The sequence below is a fragment of the Microcaecilia unicolor genome, chromosome 4 (assembly GCF_901765095.1).
Source record: "Microcaecilia unicolor chromosome 4, aMicUni1.1, whole genome shotgun sequence".
Lineage (NCBI taxonomy): Eukaryota > Metazoa > Chordata > Amphibia > Gymnophiona > Siphonopidae > Microcaecilia > Microcaecilia unicolor.
Genome location: NC_044034.1, coordinates 265,426,413 through 265,448,436, shown reverse-complemented (window position 1 = coordinate 265,448,436; position 22,024 = coordinate 265,426,413). Strand labels below are relative to the sequence as shown.

Genomic DNA, 22,024 nt, shown 5'->3' with positions numbered 1-22,024 from the left:
GTGTGTAGAGCCTGAGGGGACATGGTTCAATTTTAGCAGACAATGGAAAAGGTGCCGTTATTCGGTACCCCCTCAAAAAAAGCCCTGAGAATACTAGTACCTATTTGCATATATGCATACCTAGCAGGATGTCTAAGTGCTAGTCTGCAAATCCCTGCTTAGTTTATGTTACATGTATTTGCAAGGGATGTGTATATAGGGGAGGAGCAGGGTTCCCATTTATATGGGTAACTTACTATGGCTGGTGTAACTGCGGGTGCCTAAAGGTTAAGTCTGCTGATACCAAATTATGCTACTATTGTATAATTTATTTGTTGCATTTGTATCCCACATTTTCCCACCTTTTTGCAGGCTCAATGCGGCTTACAGTATGCCGTAGTGACGATCGCCATTTCCAGAATTAGAAATACAAAGTGGTATTGCATGAAATTCATAAATGGTAGAGTAAATTATGGAGTAGATTAGATCATCAGTTCATTTCCGACGTGAGAAATAAGGTGGTAGTGCATTAACGTTCGTTAGTGACAGAGTGACTGAAGCAGTCAGGTATAGTTCTGGGAGAGTTTCGTTGTCTGGTATTTAGGATGGATCATTGTGGTATGCCTTTTTGAGCAGGTTGGTTTTTAGTAATTTTCGGAAGATTGTTAGGTCGTGAGTTGTTTTTATGGTATTTGGTAGTGCATTCCATAGTTGCGTGCTAATGTAGGAAAAGCTGGATGCATATGTTGATTTATATTTAAGTCCTTTGCAACTGGGGTAGTGGAGATTCAGGATTAAAATGGAGAATACTTATTTCTGAAACAATGCATTGCTATTTCTCCAAAGCCCCATTTTCATTTTTTTTAAAAAGTCATAAAACTATTTTCATAAACATATTAGTCCTGTATGTGCATGCTACTTTAACTGAAATATCAACTAGCTTTAATGAATAAAGGGTGAGTTTGATCAGGTTTTAATCGTCTTTTCTATATTAAGTTCAACTAACTCACTAACTAAGATGCTTCCTTGAAAAAGCTTTTTGACTGTCACCTAATGCACTTTAAAAAGCAAATATATTTCAAAATAATTTCAACCAGTAGACCTGCGAGTCCTATGTTACTAATCCTTACTGTATTATATTTGGAATGAATTGGTCCTCAGCTGCAGGGCTGAAGGGGCCAAACAAATGCATTTCTGGCCCACTCCAAGCTCTCCAGTTGCTGATGCTGTATTGGGCAAAATATTGGTCAGGCCATGGATCCAGTGGATCACACAAGTCCGCTGCCTCTGCTCAACACAAATGTCCTTTATCTGGTGCCTTAGGCTTCTAAAATTTACTCCATAGTGTCTACTACATCAGTTTTGATTGGTCTATAGCAGGGATTTTCAGCCCAGTCCTCAGGACACACCTAGCCAGTCAGGTTTTCAGGATACCTACAATGAATATGCATAAGATAAATCTGCATCCACTATTCTATGCAAGTCTATCTTATGCATATTCATTGTGTATATCTTGAAAACCTGACTGACTATCCTGCTTATAATCGAACGAGAAAAACGCCCAAGTTCCGACCTAAATCGGGAGATGGACGTTTATCTCACAAAAACGAATAACGCGGTATAATCGAAAGCCGAACTTGGACGTTTTCAACTGCACTTCATCGCGGAAGCGTACAAAGTTGATGGGGGCGTATCGGAGGCGTGGTGAAGGCGGGACTGGGGCATGGTTATCACCCGAACAGAGATGGGCGCCTTTCGCCGATAATGAAAAAAAAGTATGCTTTTGTAGCTAGAATTTAGGGCACTTTTCCTGGACCCTGTTTTTTCACGAATAAGGCCCCAAAAAGTGCCCTAAATGACCAGATTACCCCCAGAGAGAATCGGGGATGACCTCCCCTGACTCCCCCAGTGGTCACTAACCCCCTCCCACCACAAAAAAAATGATGTTTCACAACTTTTTATTTTCACCCTCAAATGTCATACCCACCTCCCTGGCAGCAGTAGGCAGGTCCCTGGAGCAGTTCTTAGGGGGTGCAGTGGACTTCAGGCAGGTGGACCCAGGCCCATCCCCCCTAACTGTTACAATTGTGCTGCTTAATGCTTAGTCGTCCAACCCCCCTAAACCCACTGTACCCACATGTAGGTGCCCCCCCTTCACCCCTTAGGGCTATAGTAATGGTGTAGACTTGTGGGCAGTGGGTTTTGAGGGGGATTTGGGGGGCTCAACAAACAAGGGAAGGGTGCTATGCACCTGGGAGCTCTTTTACCTTTTTTTTTGTTTTTGTAAAAGTGCCCCCTAGGGTGCCCGGTTGGTGTCCTGGCATGTGAGGGGGACTAGTGCACTACGAATCCTGGCCCCTCCCACAAACAAATGCCTTGGATTTATTCGTTTTTGAGCTGGGCGCTTTCATTTTCCATTATCGCTGAAAAACAAAAACGCCCAGCTCACAAATTGTCGAATAAAACATGGACGTCTATTTTTTTCGAAAATACGGTTCGGTCCGCCCCTTCACGGACCCATTCTCGGAGATAAACACCCATGGAGATAGACGTTTTCGTTCGATTATGCCCCTCCATGTGTGTCCTGAAAACTGGGTTGAGAACTCGTGGTCTATAGTGACCAAGGGCAAGTTGCTATTGGTTTTATGTCATTACATATATGAAAGAAATTGTTCAAGGCAACTTACCCAAGGTCAAGTCACCGACCACGGGAGGCAGCCTGGTTAACTCCTGCAGTCTGAATATCAGCCCCACTGTTTCCCTTTGAAACAGGCTGCAATATGCATCCACCTCATTCACAGCATTTATTCTGTATAATGTTATTTGATTTGAAAAGATACTGCTCTGCTTCTGAGAAACCTTTTTTAGCCCTGCCACTGAGTGGACTAGGCATCCACTCAAAACCATGCCCTTTTTTTGGACTGCACATAAATTTTAAGTGCAGATCTCATGCATAACTTTACATGCATTGGTCCCAATTAAATCTAATTAGTGCCAATAATTGCTTGTTAAAAAGCCAGTTATTGGCACTGATTGACTCATTATTCTATTAAATTGTGCATGCAAATCGGGAATGCACTTAAATTTATGTGTGCAATTTTTTGCAACTTTTATAGAATTAGGGAGATGGTGTGTAAACACCAGGGGGTGTTCACATGGGTGAAGCTTGGAAGGGGCATGAGCCACATACACATGCAGCTTACAGAATACAGGGGTCCTTTTACTAAGGTGCACTGAAAAATGGCCTGCGGTAGTGTAGGTGTGTGTTTTGGGTGCGCACAGATCTATTTTTCTGCATGCTTGCAAAAAATGCTTTTATAAATTTTTTGCCAAAAATGGATGTGCAGCAAAATAAAAATTGACATATGTCCATTTTGGGTCTGAGACCTTACCACCAGCCATTGACCTAGTGGTAAGGTCTCATTCGTTAACTGGGCGGTAATGACCTACGCGTGTCAAATGCCCCTTGGCGCATGTAGTGGATACGCGCCAGGCAATAAAAATTCTTTTCCAGATGCGTGTATCGGATGCGTGCCAAAAAAGAAATTACCATAAGAGCCATGCGGTAGCTGGGCGGTAACTCCAAATTGGCGCATGTTGGACGCACGTAGACACGCGGCTTACTAAAAGGGCCCCACAGTAAGTTATGTACAGCCTTGCTGCATTTAGGTGCCCCTAAGCTCTATGGCTGGTGTTACTATGGGCACCTAGATTTTAGGTGTGCCGATGCAGGGTTACACTATTATTCTATAAGGGAATCCAGGCGCCTATTTGCCATTATGGAATAGGCTTTCATAGCATGGCATCAGTGCCTAAAAGGGGGTATCCACTTATAGAATTGCCCCTAAGTATTCTGGGCGATTCTGCATGCTTTAGTATCTTGGCTTCTTTGTCTGTATCCTGTTGGTGTTGAGCTGTTGTGTTGTCCTATTTTGCTGTGCAAAATCCTTATGGCAGCTCTTACAAGTACTATGGGGTGTCTTGGTCAGTATATGCCAGCATCTTTGGTGCTCTCTATGGAGTAGCAGCAGAAGGAAGCAGTGATCAGAAATACAAGAAGCGCAATCTCCTTTGTACTTTCTGAGCTGACAATTGCATTTTCTAAACAGATTGCATCCATGCAGAAACAATGGCCTTGACATTTACAGGAAAGGTAGCAGTTTTAATAACTGTCCATAAAAGGTATTATAGAATCAAATTCCATTTGTTCTTTGACTGTGCATATTTGTGTGTGTCGGGGAGGTGAGGGGGGGGGGGTGGATTAAGACAGATAAGGTGGTAGCAATCCATTTATTTTGCAAATCAGCCTAATAAAAATGCATTTTTAACACAAGGAGAAATGAAACAAGGGATCTTTGTGGCCCTCTGACAATAACTCTTGGTTATTTCCACCACGGTAAATGATAGAGCCCTGTTTATTATTAGCAGGCATAACCAGATCATGTGAAGATAATCACTGTCATTACTAAAGAATTATTTTCTGTGGTGCTCACACAATTATGATAGAGGATATGAGCACTGCAGTGCTTTCTTCCACTGCATGGCTTTACTGCATGTAATGATCCAATATTTAAAACCAAAATAATTGGATAAGTATTAAATTTAATTTGAGGTAAATTGCTTTTTTTTTTAGGGGGGGGTTAATATACAATATTTCAGATTAGGAATCTACATAACATGACCAATTCATTATTCACTTGCGGTTTTTTTTTTTGCTGGAGAGACAAAATAAAAAAAAAATATCTTTTTCTGACTACAGAAAATATGCAGATGAGGGTTAATTTAATTAGGTGATATAATTCTAGGATCATTTATTTCAGTTCAAATTGCATTCCAGAGCATACCTGCAGATGCGTGTGGGTTTATGGGCAATAAACTGAGAGCAGTTAATCTTTGGAACTGTGGTTTTCTATTTTACAAGATGCATGGCACTAATAAGATGCTGTAGCATTCAGTTCACCTAATTTGGGGCCTCTATTGTCAATGGGCTTTGTCGGCATTACCGCGCCAGGAGCCGTTAGCGTAGCTTGATAAAAGAGACCCTTGGACCAGGGCTGCCGAGAGACTGAACCGGGCCTGGGGCAGGGCTGCTGCCGCCCCCAATCATCGTCTGTGGCCACCCGCTCTGATCGCTGCTACCCTCTCCTGATCGCTGCCTCTGCCGCAACAGGATTAAAATACCTTGCCTGGCGGGGATCCCGAGGCCCCGCCAGTAGAAGATGTCTTCCTCCAACCCTGACTGCCTGCCCTTGCAGCTGCTTTTTCTCTCAGGGAATGCTCGGTTTCAAAACCAAGCATGCACGCCTGAGAAGAAAAGCAGCCGCTCAGCAATGGGCAGAAGAGCAGTACTGGAGAAAGCTGATGGTCCTCCCCACCCTCCAAGGGGGGCCCGGCGCTGGAGTTTTCTCTATCCTGCTCCTGTCGGGATGCTATCACTCGGGTTCCATCAGGAGTACGAGAGAGAGAGAGAGAGAGACCCCGGCACCGGGTCCCCCTTGGAGTCCTGGGGAATTTTGCCCCCCCCCCCCCGCCCCCTTCTCTTGGCAGCCCTGCCTTGGACTAGAAAGGCAGATTACCTTCATGTATGAATGAATTTGGAAAATGTGTCCATTAACCTACAGTGTATGACCTTCCAAAGTGATGGAAGTGAATCTGAAAAATATAGATGAATCTCAGTCTGCTCTTCAGAGTTAAAGTGTGAGGATGGCGATAATCCAAGCAGAATGGTTTTTTTCTGTGATCACTTTCAGTAAATTTTTCTTTGCTGCATATTCTGTTTCCATGTGTTCAGTTGACTGAGGGCTCCTTTTACAAAGCTGTGCTACTGATTATGCTGAAGGCAAGAAAGCCCATGGGAATAGTTTTTATAGCCAATTGGTAGTCCGATGCTCCCAAACACTACTGAGATACTCCAGGTTGGTGATTCCCTTGGTAAATCAAAGTACAGTATAAGTCTGCCTTTTACCACACCTTGATAACTCCCCCCCCCCCCCCCCCGCTTAGCCTCTTTCACTTGATCTAGGAGGTCGTGTCATATGTCCTCAATCCTTTCTATGACAAAATACCTCCAAAAGTTTCTCTTACAGCTACCTGCTCAGATCCTCCTGTTATGATTCCTTATTATAGAATATCCCTTCCATTGAAAAAAAAAATGTACCTTCTGTACATCATTCACACGCTTTAGGTATTTAAATGTCTCTATCAAATGTTCTAACCAAAAATCTGAGGGGGTCTTTTACTAAAGCTTAGCTTGAGTTATTTGGAACAGGGCCCATTTTATTCCTATGGACCTTACTTCAGATAACTCGAGCTAAGCTTTAGTAAAAGAACCCCTGAGAGAGATAGACACCAGACCAGGGGCGTAGCTAGGTGGGGCCACGGGGGCATGGGCCCTCACAGATTTAGCCCTGGCCCCCCTGCTTTCACCCCCCTGCCGCCCCTCCCCTGCCACATTCGACCCACCGCCGCCAACCCTCCCCCGCTGCCGCTGTCAGGTACCTTTGCTGGTGGGGGTCCCCATTCCCTGCCAGCTGAAGTCCTCTTCAGCGCCGGTCTCCGGCGCGTTGCTGACCTGGATTCTGTTTCTGTGAGTCCTGACGTCCTGCACGTAGGAACGTGCAGGATGTCAGGACTCACAGAAACAGAATCCAGATCAGTGAACGCGCCAGACTCGGAAACCAGCGCTGAAGGGGACTTCGGCTGGCAGGGGTTGGGGATCCCCGCCAGCAAAGGTACCTGGCGGTGGCAGGGGAGGGTTCGCAGTAGCAGGAGGGGGGGTCGAAAGGGACAGGGAGGGGCGATGGTGCCGGGGGGGCTAAAATGTGCCGCCTCACCTTGGGATCTGGACTCCCTTCCCACCAAAGTCTGGCTACGCCCCTGCACCAGACATCAAGAAAGTTTTTAAAACAGTCTCCTACAAAGACCTTCTGACATATGGATTTAATGCTTAAATAAAAAACACAGAAAAAAAAGGAAAAAAATAGAGAAAAAGACCTCAGTCAAAAAAGAGCTCTTGTACACACGGCCTAAGCTATCTTTTGTCAGCTCATTGTAATCATTGGTCAGAAAAAAACTCCACTTTGTTATAAACTTCAATAATTTAAAAATACAAATCCAGATAATCATAATGGACTTTTCAAAACTCAAAATTTCAACAATTGAAGAAAATAATATTTCCACATCAAAATGTCAGAACACTGCCTCCCCTTTCATTAATGCACATAGACTTAAATGCTTGATATGCCAGTTTTAAATGCATTTATCTGTAAAGAAGTCTTCAAGGACGATGGAAGAGGCAGAAAGCTAGAAGTTTATGGAGCCAACAAAAGACAACTTACATTGTGTGTATAAGAGCTCTTGTTTGTGCAGATCTGGCAAGGGGATGTGGCCATGGGAGGGGCATGGGCAGGTCAGGGGCATTCTTAGAATTTGCACACAGTGTTATAGAATACAGCAGATCCACACCACGTTTCAGTTGGTATAAATCCTCATGCCCAAAATTGACACTAAGTGATTTTCTATAAACAGTGCCCAGCTCAGAGTGCCATTTATAGATCTTGGCACTCATATTTTTTCAATGCCCAAATTTGGGTGCCATTTTTTTTGTTACATTTGTACCCCACGCTTTCCCACTCATGGCAGGCTCAGTGCGGCTTACATGGGGCAATGGAGGGTTAAGTGTCTTGCCCAGAGTCACAAGGAGCTGCCTGTGCCTGAAGTGGGAATTGTTCCTCAGTTCACCAGGACCAAAGTCTACCACCCTAACCACTAGGCCACTCCTCCACGCCATGTACTGCTGCCTCAGATGTATGCACCCAAAATGATTTGTTTTAATTTATGGGCATGATTTGTCCACCCCTTGGTATGCATTGGAGCAGATGTATACCCACTGATTCTAGAAAGTTGTGTGCCCAAATTTCCGACTAGTGCACAAAGGTGAGCTTGTAATTAATTTATCATAGGTCTATGATCAGAGATAATGACATGTAAATGTAAGCACGCAATTATCTCTGATCATGAAGTAGAAGTGCAGGAGAATTGTGCCTGAGTATGCGCTCAGCACAATCCTCCCGCACTTGTTTGACTGGTCTGGGCTGTGAAAAACTGAGACCTGTCAAACACAGGGGCTGGAGGTCCATGGGACCACCAGATCCCAACTACCCCTGCCCCGAGCAAGGCAAAATAGGGACTGGAGGTCCAGTGGACCTCCGGTCCCCCCGATGACCCCCCCCCCCCCCCCAGATTCAAGAAGGGCTGGAGATCCAAGGGGTCTCCAGCCCCGCCTAACTCCCCTCAGCATTTCTAAAAAGTCCCTGGTGGCCCAGTGGGCGACCGACCCCCCCCCCCCCCCAGTGACAGTGGGGCTGGAGGTCCCCCCGATACCCCCCCCCCAACACAGTTCAGGGAGGGCTGGAGATCCAGTGGGATCATATAAGGGAGAAACTTCGGCTCTAGTAATGGCGCTAACAGCCTCTAGCACCGGTGTTTGCTTCTGATTATCCGTATGTTAATGCATAGGGACTCAATTGTCATTAGACAATTCAGGGATGGCTATGTCCAAGGCCACACTCTGCAAATAAAGGTATATGCACTTATTTTTACTCTTCCAAAATAATGGGCAGAGCTAGATAAGAAGAAGGAAATTACACATCGTTTCTAACACATACTCTTCTGTATATGGCTATACTGTGCCTGTGACCCACACATACTTTTATGCATGTGGGGATACTGTGCCTGTGACCCACACACCAGCCACATTTTCAAAGGGAACCCTGCTAGAAGATTCCCTCTGAAAATGAGCTTGTGATCTGCAAGTCCAAGTACCCATGCACTTCAAACTCTGCAGAGAGTTTCATTATTTGTTTTTATAGGGTTTTTAGATTACCTTTTTTGTTTGTTTGTTTGTTTTTTGATAGACTTCCTTTCCTGCAGACAGCAATGATGTAACACTAACATTTAAATTATCAAAGCAATTTGCCCAGGCAACACTGATGGTCAATGATAAAAGCAACTCCTGAATTCAGGTCTCCTTGTTCCCTGTACATTGATTCTTAGGGTTGCCACCAAATCCAGGCCAGCCCTATCAGACTGATCCAATTCTAGGTTATCCCAGTGCATTCATAAATATAAAAATGCAATTTCATAGAAACAATGGGCAAAGCCATTGTGTGATTGGCTTGTCGGGGTTGGCGTGGATCAGCAGATCACCTTTTCTTTCTTTCTTTCCTGTATTTTTTTTTTACCACTCAACCACAGGTTCTCAATTCTAGTCTTTGGGAAGAAAAGAAGGATAGTAACATAGTAACATAGTAAATGTCGGCAGATAAAGACCTATATGGTCCATCCAGTCTGCCCAACAAGATAAACTCATTTTACACAGTATGTGATACTTTATATGTGTACCCGAGTTTGATTTGTCCTCGCCTTTCTCAGGGCACAGACCGTGGAAGTCTGCCCAGCACTGTTCTTGTACTAAGTTCTGAAGCTATCGTCAAAGCCCCTTAAAATTTACACTCCAGCCCATCCATATCTATTCAGTCACGATCAGGCCATAGACCGTAGAAGTCTGCCCAGCTCCCGTTTTGTTTCCCAATTATTGGTGTCGCCACCCAATCTCCGCAAAAATTCCACGGAACCATTCCTTCTAAACAGGATTCCTTTGTGTTTATCCCACACATGTTTGAATTCCATTACCGTTTTCATCTCCACCACCTCCCACGGGAGGGCATCCCACATATCTACCACCCTCTCCGTGAAAAAATACTTCCTGACATTAGTCCTGAGTCTGCCCCCCTTCAACCTCAATTCATGTCCTCTAGTTCTACCACCTTCCCGTCTCTGAAAAAAGTTCATTTGCGGATTAATACCTTTCAAATATTTGAACGTCTGTATCACGTCACCCCTGTTTCTCCTTTCCTCCAAGGTATACATGTTCAGGTCAGCAAGTCTCTCCCCATACGGTTTGCAACGCAAATCCCATACCATTTTTGTAGCTTTTCTTTGCACCGCTTCCGGTCTTTTTACATCTTTAACAAGATACGGCCTCCAAAACTGAACACAATACTCCAAGTGGGCCCTCACCAACAACTTGTAGAGGGGCATCAACACTTCCTTTCTTCTGCTGGTTACGCCCCTCTCTACGCAGCCTTGTCGCATTGCTTCTTGACCTTTAGATCCTCAGACACCAACACCCCAAGGTCTCTCTCCTGAGTCGAGCTTACTAATCTCTCCCCTCCTATCCAGTATCTCTCTTTTGGTTTTTTGCACCCCAAGTGCAAAAACCCAAAATGGTTTTCAAGCTATGCAAATTACCCTTGTTCTTATACCATATGAATGTATATGTATATATTAGATGAATCTATATTGTGGTAATCCTGAAATCTAGACCTATTTGTGGTCCTTACTGATAACCCATGCAGTATTATATTACCCCCCCCCCCTCCATGTCTGCAAGCCAGCAAATATGAATTCACCAATTCAAGCCATGATCTCACAAACTTCAATTTAATTCAGCCTACCTGAAGCTGAAGGAGGCAGAGCCTGCCGACAGTCTTTAGGACTCTCTTCCAAATGTCTGCCCTGGCTCCAATCTAGTTCATAGATAAAATTCAGTGCTTTTGTATGCAGTTTCTAAAACTATAAGGAGTGTAGGATGAAAATCTACAAATTCCAAAAGTAAAATAATCAGCAGGATACTTGAATATGGGGGGAAAACCCAAGATTAAGGGAGTGGCAATGAAGCACCAAACTCTGATTCACAAGTCTTTGCTTCCCCAAAGACATTTTATCACATCACACATCACAGCACTGTTTTAAAATACTATTTTGAGTCAAGGCAGTTTATATTTTTTTTATTGCTTGATTCCAGATGGTCAGCAAAAACACTAATTGTATAAAGAGTGAAAACAATATGTTATCTCCCAATACATTTCCCATTAACTTTCATCACTGTGTACTTTATGCATAAACATTCTCTTCTTACATAGTCAACTTATTTACCGCTGTGCCTTTTCCAAGGAACAGTTCCAAAATCAATGCTGCAGGGAGTTTCACAGCTGACAGTCGGCTCATCACGCAATGGCTGCAGCACAATAAGGAGTTTTGATGTAGATATTAATTCAGTTTGCAGGTACACAAGATCCAGGCTTCTATCTGATTTCCCTTCATGCTGTTTTTGTTCTTGATAGTGTTATTGGCAAAGCCCCCTCGATGTGCCCAGCATTGAATATGGAAAAGAGGAGGACATTGGACCTAAAATTAAATCATGTTTGCAGGATGACAACAGAAAATGAACAGACACAGAATGTTTGAAGCCACCATGTTGATTGAAAAAGGACTACTTCCAATTTAAAGGATCAGGTTTCTGGTTTCAACTTTGATATAACAAAAAAAGCACAAGGCTGGAACAATGGTACAATCTTTAATAAAAGTGACCCAACCTGGGCCATGTTTTGGTGCAGCTTGCGCCTGCCTCAGGGATCAAAAGTCAATGTCATTAAAAGTGAACTGATGTCTCAAAAACGTCCTTTGGTAGACTTTCCACAGCAGATCATACCAAATGCTTCTGTGCGTCACAGCTGGTTCTAATGAACCGCCAAAGAAAAACAACTTTGATATAGCACCTATCATATCTAAACAGTTTACTATTCAAAATCACTTAAAATGCTTATAGATGAGACAGAATACAAACACTCATGAATAATAAATAGAACAGAATACATGACTTTTTTAATTTTGAGGGAAAAAAAAGTTGAAGCGTTGGTGGCCTAATTTAGCCTGAGACCCAGGTTCTCTGATGGGCCAGACCTATAGCAGTTACTAGACATCTGTATATTTGTGTGATGCTGTTTACCATACAGGATGTAATTCCCAACAGCTAAACAAGCCAAACTAGTGAAACAGCAATGCCTGAAAGTGGCCCCAAGGAAGAAAGGAGACTGAACAATGAAAGAGTTGAGATTTAGAGGCTAATGGTGGCCGAGTTCTTTAGTGTGGCCAGCCAGAACTAACTTGAATAAATAGGAAATATCTTGAAAGGGAGAGGCTGCTAGGATCAGGATGTAAACAAATCTGAGCTGTGACTTGCTTAGAGGAATCTTAAAGAAGTCAAAAGAAGGATCTGGGCTTGAGCTCATGTCTTTTTCAGCTGTAGCTCAAGGTGAGGGTATTTTCCTGCTCCTGGAGGACTTAAAATGGAGGGTTAAATGATTTGCCCTTGCTATCAGAGAATAAAGACTATTTATGAACTGTGACAAATACTATCTGATGTGGCTGTGAAATGGCCAGAAGAATGAAGCACCAGAAGGCAGGACACTTAGGAAAAGCCTTAGTATGAAGTCAGATAGCAACAGGATACACCTTCAAGTTCTATTGCAGTCAAATTCTAGAAGCACCACGAACAAGCACATGTTGGAAAAAGAGGAATCCTTACCTGAAATAATGGAGGGTTAGGCGACTTGCCTGAGATCACAAGGAGCAGAGGGATTTGAACCCAGGTTCTTTGGTTGTCATCCCAGTGCTCTAACTACTAGGTTAGTCCTCCACTCCTTGAGTGGAGTCTTCCCATGCAGTTGGTGATGGCTTTAAATTATCCTTCTACTGCTCTCATCTTCGTCTTGCCTGTCAATCTGCTTCAAATGCATTTCTACATTGCACCAAAATGAACAAGCTGTAGGAAGGCATTTGCTTATTTGCTGTATTTGTTTCCCTGTCAAATTGGAATAAATGAGAGTAACCCTTATGGCCCATGGAGTTTTTTCAAGACAGGACTTACTGGGTGTGATTATGAATGAGAAAAAAGACACACACCCCTTCCAAACATTGTTAGAAGTCTACTCTGTTCAGAGAGGAAATCCATTTTAATAATGACATGTATTACGTATTAATTTATTTGTAATAGTACTCTAAAGAGAACAAGTTAAAACTGTCAGTAGTAATCCTGTTTCTTACCAACTACTGAATTATGACCAAAAATACATTTTATTTTTCTCGTAGGGTAAAGATGTGCAATTCACTGAACAAAAAAGTTCACGTTCAGTTCAATGAGCCTGTAGAAAATTTTGCAGGTCTTGGCCAATTAGTTTGATAGATCTTTCTCCAAAGGAAATCTGAAGTGAATGTCTTAAAATAGGCAAATTTGCTGAGGTGGATCTTAGGAAATCTGACATGGATCAGTGGATCTGCATCTGATTTTGATGCATCTGCTTTGGAACTACTCTGGAGAAATCTGCCTAACTTAACTATTGACTCTGATTTCCAGTGAACTCACACTCTGGCAATTTCAGCTTTGAGCAAGCCACACAGCTGTTTGATAGGCTTCCTGTTGTACAGCTGCTTGGTTGGTGGCACTGGAAAAATGGAACACCATTAATATGCAAATCCACTTTGCAGAACAGTGACACCTATGGATAGAATTCAGAGTGTATTTGTCCTGGGTTCCAAAGGATGCCAAAGGCTGTGTGACTGCTTACTAAGCATGGTGGGCCAGATGCACAAAAGCCCCCACAAAAAATCATGTGCTTTTCAATTCCTGGAAAAAGTTACCGAATTCTACATAGCAAGCGATGCTGGAAGGAAATCGCATTCAAATGGGCTGCACACAATTTCATCAAGCAGCTCAGTAGGGAAAACGCCTGCACATGTGTAGAACAGCCACCCGCTAAGCAGCACATGCATAGGGCAGTCAATCGTTAAACATGGCTGCTGTTTGTATGCATAGAACAGTGTGTGCTATGGAAGCGCCTTCACAGCTGAACAGTTTGGAAGCCCCTGTACACTGATGTGTACTGCCCTTTAGAGCTCCGATGAATCTGACTGGAGAACCAGGCAGGATCCCACAAAGAAGGTGGGGGCACGCCAGCGGGCAGCACTGTCCTCCTTCCTCTTGCAGTGTGTGTTTATGCAGGTTAGGGGCTGGGAGAATGTGAACAGAGGGAACGGAAAGGTGAAATGATCAAAGCCAGCTACGGCATTAGGCTCCCAGGCCATTCTGAAACCCTGATCTTGGAAAGGAAGGGGAGTTTGTGATGGCGAGAGTTAAGAACCTTTTTCAGAACTGTGAGCATGGTTTATTGCACTGGTTCTCAATCCCCCCCCCCCCACTTTTTTTTGTGACACACCGACCTGCTTTAAAAATGTTTTATAATATATTTTTCAGAGCATTGTTGGGTATAAAAAAGGCAACAGTTCTTTATCACAGACAGTGCTAGTGCTCCATGGCCTCCAGTCTACTAAGCAGACTGCTCCGCCGAGAAGCCACCATCATGCTATTTGGATGATATTTGGTAAACCGCGATTTGAAAGTGCCAAACCCCTTCGAGAAAAAATGCACTGGCTTCCAATCAAAGAATGTATCACCTTCAAAATCTGCACCTTGGTCCACAAAATTGTCTACGGCCAAGTCCCAGGATACATGACAAACCTTATTGACCTACCAATCAGAAACATAACCAATACATCTCAAAAATACCTAAACCTCCACTACCCAATCTGCAAAGGACTCAAATACAAAACAACCTACACATCCAGCTTCTCCTATATAAGCACACAACTATGGAACGCATTGCCAAAAGCGATGAAAACAACCTATAACCACCTAAACTTCAGGAAATCACTAAAAACCCATCTATTCAAACAGGCATACCCCTCCGACCCAACATAGATACCTGCACTCTGCAACACAGCAAAACCAAAGATCGAAATGGACACTAAATAACCTTTCTTCCCCTCAACCCCCATTGTACCTGAAACATACCTTATTCGACCACAATATCACCTTGTATTTGTTTCTCTTCCGGACTTGGCGAATGCCTTATTCGACCACAATATCTCCTTGTATTTGTTTCTCTACTGGACTTGGCGAATGCCTTTACGGTACTATGTAAGCCACATTGAGCCTGCAAATAGGTGGGAAAATGTGGGATACAAATGCAACAAATAATAATAATGCTACGACAGCTCCTTACCTCCCATTAGACTTTCCTGATAGAAGGTAGGGGCTCCATTCTATGTATCACTTGGAAGCAGCTGTTCATTGCTTGTAATGTACATCTGAATAATAATTAGCTCATTGTAACATAATTGCATTTGATTCCCATTGCCACTGCGAATGGTAAAAAGCACGCAGAGCCCCTTTGTGCATTTTTTGATGAATACTGTGCTCGCTAAACTGGCTAGAATCCGTCAAAATCACACGTTGCTAACATGGAATGTTTTCTGCATCTGCCTCTGTGACTGTGATGATTAGGTTCAAGAGGGAGGAAGATGATACCTCATTACAAAAAAGAACCCCCCCCAAAAAAAAAAAAAAAAAACCCTCATCAGCTTGGATCTCCCTTGATATAAATGGCAAAGAGTGAGATTAGAGCTGGTTCTGTTTGGGCTGGAGGCTCAGGCATGGAGGAAGGTAAAGCCAGAAAAAAATACATTTCAAATACTGAACATATTTGCTCTTCTATAGCTTTGTTGCAGTTTGTACTAGAGCACGTAGAAGTGTATAGAGAATTTATTTAGGAAGTTATAAAAGCAGCAGAATTGGACTTTCAAGATAGCTTTCACTAGGGATTACGCTTTGAGAAGGATGATTTTAGAATCACAAATCAAATCCAGCAGTCTGTGAGTTGATCAGAATTTGAGCTCTAACTAATTTATTGGCTCAAAAACATACCAAACATTTTAGACTAAAAGGACAATACTTCTTGGTCTTTGAAAGGCATTCAGAACATTTAATAAACATAAATATAAATCCAAATTTAGTACAATATTGATCTTGATAGAAGCAACATTGTTTACAACAAGGTCTTCAATCCATTTTTTTTCTCAAATCTTTTGCTTAGCTTCTAAGTAATGAGCGTTTCAGCTCTGAAGAGAAAAATTCATGGGCCTCGCACTCACTAAGACATCCTACTTCTCTTTCTAGTTGTCCTAGTCTAGTGCAAACTCAGGGGTCCTTTTACCAAGGTGTGTTAACAAATTAGTGTGCTTTAAGTACCATGCAGACTATACATATACAGTGGACTGTGTGGCATTTAGTGTGTGCTAAATCCATTAGGACACCTTATTAAAAGCACCCCCTCAGAGGCAAATGTCACTGTTTGAACCCTTGGAAGCAATCTTCTAACCTTCTTTGATTAAGGGGTTACAATAATATACTATATTGCAAATAAGTATAAAAGCAGTAAAATATTTTTTTACATTTTAAGGGGCAATTTTATAAAGGATTTTCCACAGAAAGGGTGATTCTATATATGGCGCCTGGAAAATCTGCGCAGAAATCATTTTCATCTAAGTGTATTCAATAAGAAGTAGGTGCGGTATATAGAATATGCTTAGTTGATATCCCAGTGCCTAAACCTGCATGCATCCATTTACACCAATAAAGATGTGGCATAAATCCTTGAACATACATTTACGTGGACTGGGCCATATTCTATAACAATGTGTGTAAATTTGGGAATGCCCCTGAAATGCCCGTTTCCCTGCCCATAGCCATGCCCCTTTTGAACTACGCACTTTAGAATTTAGGCACAGTTCATTACAGCATATGCTTAGCGAGTTATGCACATAAATCCTAATTATTGTCAATTAGTGGTCATTATTGCTTGTTAAGTGCTGTTAACAACACTGATTGGCTTGTTAAGCCAATGAAGTTATGAGCATTGTTATGGAATATGCTTACATTTAGGCATGGAATGCTAGGTGAAATATATAGAATCCTGCAGAAAATGACTAATAAAAAACTGCATCGGTAAATACAAGCATCAATCCTAGGTGGACCTCAGGATATCATCTACCTTTAAGAGATCTGCATATAGGTGTTCTCAAGGGAATAGTTTGGGTGGGGCTGAGGCAGACTTGTGATGTATGCATGTATTTTACAAAATGTGTGTACATACATTCCCCTCAATCTATAACGTTACCCCCAGTTAATATAAGTGTTACTAAATTAATTAGTGAGCCAGTAACAACCAATAACTGAGTGCTAACAATCAATTATTGTCTTTAACTGGCACTAGTAAGCAGTTGTGCACATGATTCTATAAAGAACCATACCTATATCTCACATGCAACCAGAATGGGGGTGTGAACATGGGAGGGCCATGTGTGGGTCAGGGGAGTTCCCAACAGAGGGGTGCACTCCCCCAAATTCTATATATGGTGCCTTAACTTGTATGCTAATTGGTATTTAATCAATTAGCAGCACTAATTGGCTTTAATTAGAATGTACCCGCACAACTTTCTAGGAATATTCTACAACGCAGTGCACGTAAATTCTAATCCATGCTGTTGAAAAGGGGGCAGGTCCATGGGTGTGGAATGGGCGGGTTGTGGGCATTTGATGTGAACTATTATGGAATACACCCGATCTGCACCTAACTTAGGCACAGGTATTTAGGCTTGGTTTTAGGTGACTTAAATGGGTGCGCCTAAATTTTAGTCACAAGAATGGTGTGTGAGCACATTCTAAAAACTACGCCTAACTTTAAAATCACGCTAATCACGTGATTTTTCAGCACCAATTTTTAAGGCACCGTTTATAGAATTTGGCCCACTGTGCCTAAGCTGGGTGCCAGAATTACACCAGGTTTCAGGTGGTGTAAGTCTGGTGCTCAAAGTTAGGCATAGGAATTGGTGCTAAGCACAATTCAATAAAAGGCATGCACCCTTGAATAGGGCTTAAAACTGACTTTTTGCCAATGCCTAGCTTTGGCCGTGATTTACTGATTCCGGCCCTTAGGACTAAATTTTGTATATGGCACCTGAAAAACCAGCAACCAAAAATATTTCCACCTAGGCTTATTCTATAAACCATGCCTAGATTTAGGCACTGTTTATAGAATACACCTAGCTGGTTTATAGAATACGCCCATCAGCCATACCTGCGCCTAACTCTATGTGTGTCCATTTAAGCCAAGTAAAACTTGGTGTAAATACCGGCGCCAAAGTTAGGCGTGGAGCAGGTGTATTCTATAACCCCGTGCATAGATTTTTGGAATGCCTGTGGCCCGCCCATTCCATGCCAAGGGCCACACCCCCTTTTTGGCAGCACTTTAGAATTTATGCGCACCACTTTACAGAATGCGCCTAGCAAGTTGTGCTCGTAAATTCTAATTAATGCCAATTAATGTCAATAATTGCTTGTTAAGTGGCAATTATCGGTGCTGATTGGCTTGTTAAGTAGTTACATTGCACACGCAAATCCAAAATATATCCAGATTTGTGCACACAATTTCAGTCAAGTTATATAGAATCTGGGGTTTAGTGCCTAAATGTAGGCTATGTACAATCTAAAAATATATAGTAACATAGTAAATGATAGCAGGTAAAGACCTGTATGTTCCATTGAGTCTGCCCAACAAGATACTTTATATATATACCCAAGTTTGATTTGTCCTTGCCTTTCTCAGGGCGCAGACCGTAGAAGTCTGCCCAGTACTGTTCTTGTACTAAGTTCTGAAGCTAACATCGAAGCCCCTTAAAATTTACACTCCAGTCCATCCATATCTATTCAGTCACGATCAGGGCATAGACCGTAGAAGTCTGCCCAGCTCCCGTTTTATTTCCCAATTACCGGCATCAACACCCAATCTCTGCTAAGATTCCGCGGAACCATTCCTTCTAAACAGGATTCCTTTGTGTTTATCCCACACATGTTTGAATTCCATTACTGTTTTCATCTCCACCACCTCCCGCAATATGAATGGAAAAGAACTACAATTAGCAACAGGAAAGACTTACTGCAAAACACAGACTACTTGATATTCAAAGTGATTTAAAGCAGGCAAGAGAGGCTCCTGCTCATTTAGGGGTCCTTTTACTAAGCCGCGTAGGCACTTATGTGTGCCCAATGTGTGTCAATTTGGAATTACCACCCGGCTACTGCGTGGCCTTGGCGGTAATTTCATTTTTTATGCACATCCACTATGCGCACTGGAAAATAATTTTTATTTTCTGGCGCATGGTGCTACTGGGCGGTAAAAGGCATTCTACGCACGCAGACCAATACCGCCCGGTTAACACGTGAGACCTTACCTGCAAAGTCAATGGGTGGCGGTAAGGTCTCAGACCCAAAATGGACGCGCACCAATTTTCATTTTGCCGCAAGTCCATTTCGACCAAAATTTAAAAAAAAGACATTTTTACAGGTGTGCTAAAAAATGGATCTACGCATGTCCAAAATACATGCTTACACATTTATCAGCGCACCTTAGTAAAAGGACCCCTTAAATCACCTTTGGCTAACTAACCGACAATATTTAGTGGTATTTCGCTGGGCAGTGCTGCTGAATACCAGTTCAAAACAGCCATGATGTTACGATTGTGGTCGTGACCCCTCTCAAACTTACCTTATTTCTGGTGGTCAGCTTCTTAGCTGGCTTCTGTCTGTTCTTCCTGAGTTAGCTTTGTTTCTGTCTCTGTGTGCTGGCTGCTTCCAGCATGGCTCTAATTACTCCACTACACTGCACCTATGTGTGTTAAGCCTCTCTGTGCTTCAGTATGCTTCCTGCCTGTGTCCAGGAGTTGGGACATCATCAGTCAGGGCCTTGATAAGGAAGTGGTGTTCTTCCTTTCAGGGCCTTTGCAAATGCCAAAGGTCCAGGTTAGTGTTGGTGCAGTTAGCACTTCTGCCTTGTCTTGCTTGCCTTGAATCCTATCCGGATTCCAGTCCTGTTGGCTCCCTTTCCCTCCTATCTGAGAACCCTGTATTCCTGGTGCAGTTAGCACTTCTGCCTTGCTCTTGTCTGGGTGCCTGGTGGCACGTCTGAATCCTGTCTGCTTCTGGCTTCCTTTCCCTCCTGTCTGAGTACCCTGAACCCCTGTCTGCCTTGCTTTTGTCTAGGTGCCTGTGGGCACTTCTGAACCCTGTCTGCCCTGCTTTTGTCTAGGTGCCTGTGGGCACTTCTGAATCCTGATTCCTGGTGTTCCAGCCTGCTAGTTCCAGTACCGGTTTCCCTCCAAGTCCTGCCGGCTGCCTGCACCCAGGGGCTCAACCCCTGGAGAACGGCGGCTAAGTGTAGGTAAAGCCTGGTTCTAGTCCCATGTGTTCATCCAGTGTGTTCCAGTTCAGTGCGTACCAGTTCGGTGCGTTCTAGCCCAGTGTTGGTTGGTGGGTTTTGCCTGCTGCTGCCTCTCCTCGTCAGCAGCCCAAGGGCTCACGATTACTCCAGAGTCCGTGCCTGCGTGCTTTGAACCTGAGAACCTAACACATGATGAAAGTAAGCGGGCCAGTGGCAGTACAGGGGGCGTTGTTGGAGAGGAGTCAGCAGTTAACGAATTAGAAGCAGGGTTAAATTAGCATATCTGCAAATTTTATACGAAAGATGGACAGCACTGTTTTATAATGTTTGTAGCCACCTCAAATTTGTAGCCATCAGACCCACATAAACAACATACAATAATCAACGCAAGTAAAAGTAATGGACACATAAAAGAATGTAACAGAGTCATCAAAATAATCTCTTCTACCTCAGCTGACGTAACACCATAAAACCCCATTTTACTACTGCAGGAATTTGAGAAGCAAAAGACAATTGTGAGTCAATAATTATCCCATGATACTTATAAGAAAGAATCCCTCACTTGCTTCTGTCCCTGAGACTCCCAACCGCTGCAGTAGCAGCATAAACGTCTTGTTTTAATGGAGAGAAAGGGTCCCTGGGAATCTGGAGAATTTCCTCAAAATTTTTCTCTCTCATGTCCATTACTCATGGGTGACTTAGGGAAATTAATAAATCTTAAATTCAAACATCAATTGAAGTTATCAATAGTCTCTAGCTTCTGATGAACCAAGGTTTTATTTGTAATCAGTTCCACTTGGCAAGATTACATCTCACCCAATTTCTGTTCCACATTCTCCAGCTTATCACTAAGGTATTCATCATGCTGCTTTACCTGACCTTGTAGGGAGCCTGGGCCTTCCTTAATCTTGTCCAATTTAGTCAGTACTGACTGTTCTAAATCATCAATTGCCTGCTGCACTTCTCCCAGCATTATTTCTTCTGTTTTCTTTGACCTCTAGGGAGCAGATTTCCCTTATTTATTTATGCAATCTCAAACAATAACATATCAAGTATTTCAAAACCTTGAATAACAAAAAGAAATTGCCTAAAAGAAAAAAAAAAGAGTTGCACATTCATTCTACGTCAGGAAATCATACTGTATACTCAGATCCAAAATTAAGAGAGAGGACAAGACCTAGAAAAGAAAGGGAGGCTTCCAAAAGTAAAAATAAGTAGGAAAAGAAAAAGGACTATTGCCTAATCTAATGGCTAAATGTATACATTATATGCAGGTACTTTCTCTGTCCTTAATACAATCTAAATTTTTGTACCTGGGGTAATGGAGGGTTAAGTGACTTGCCCAAGGTCACAAGAAGCTGCTGTGGGACTCAAACCCAGGTTGCCAGCAGCAAAGCCCACTGCATTAACCACTAGGCCAGTCCTCTACTCATATACTATTACTTAGTCTGCAAACTGAGTATTCATTTAGAAGGGAACTGAAGCAAACTCGAGGCTCCCAAGGCCAAAGCCCCTGAAACCACAGCAATAAGCAGTTTTCCCTTCTGTGCTTCTGTGCTCCAAGACTGTAGTTCCAATCCAGGCATCGACCTCAAATAAGGCCATGCTGGTAACTGATGCAGAAAGTGCTGCATCAACTGCTTCCTGCTGACTCTTCCGCATTGGCCCTATTCTGGGTCTAGGAGGGATCTCATGAGGTTCAGTGTTGAGCTTGGTATCACATCCACTCTAGGCTAAATTTCCCCCATCATGTTCCTGACTGAAATGGCTGCCAATGCCCAAACTGCATAATTACTACTATTAGCTACTATTACTACTATTAGCATTTATATATCACTGAACAATTGACATAGAGAGAGACAGTCCCTGCTCAAAGAGCTTACAATCTAGGTAAAACAGATAGACAAGACATTACGGGCAAGGGAATTACAGGGTAAAGAGGAACAGGGAGGAGGACAAATGGGTAGTGGCTAGGAGCCAAAGGCAGCAATGGATGTCTGTATCCATGTCAATACAGGCAGGTAGGGACC

General features: G+C 42.9%; 1 protein-coding gene across 1 annotated transcript in view; it reads left to right on the top strand.

The window, feature by feature from the left end:
• Nucleotides 1–22,024, top strand: part of TMEM255B (transmembrane protein 255B) — a 166,316-nt gene that overhangs the window by 26,637 nt on the left and 117,655 nt on the right. The gene's annotated exons all lie outside the window — the stretch shown is intronic.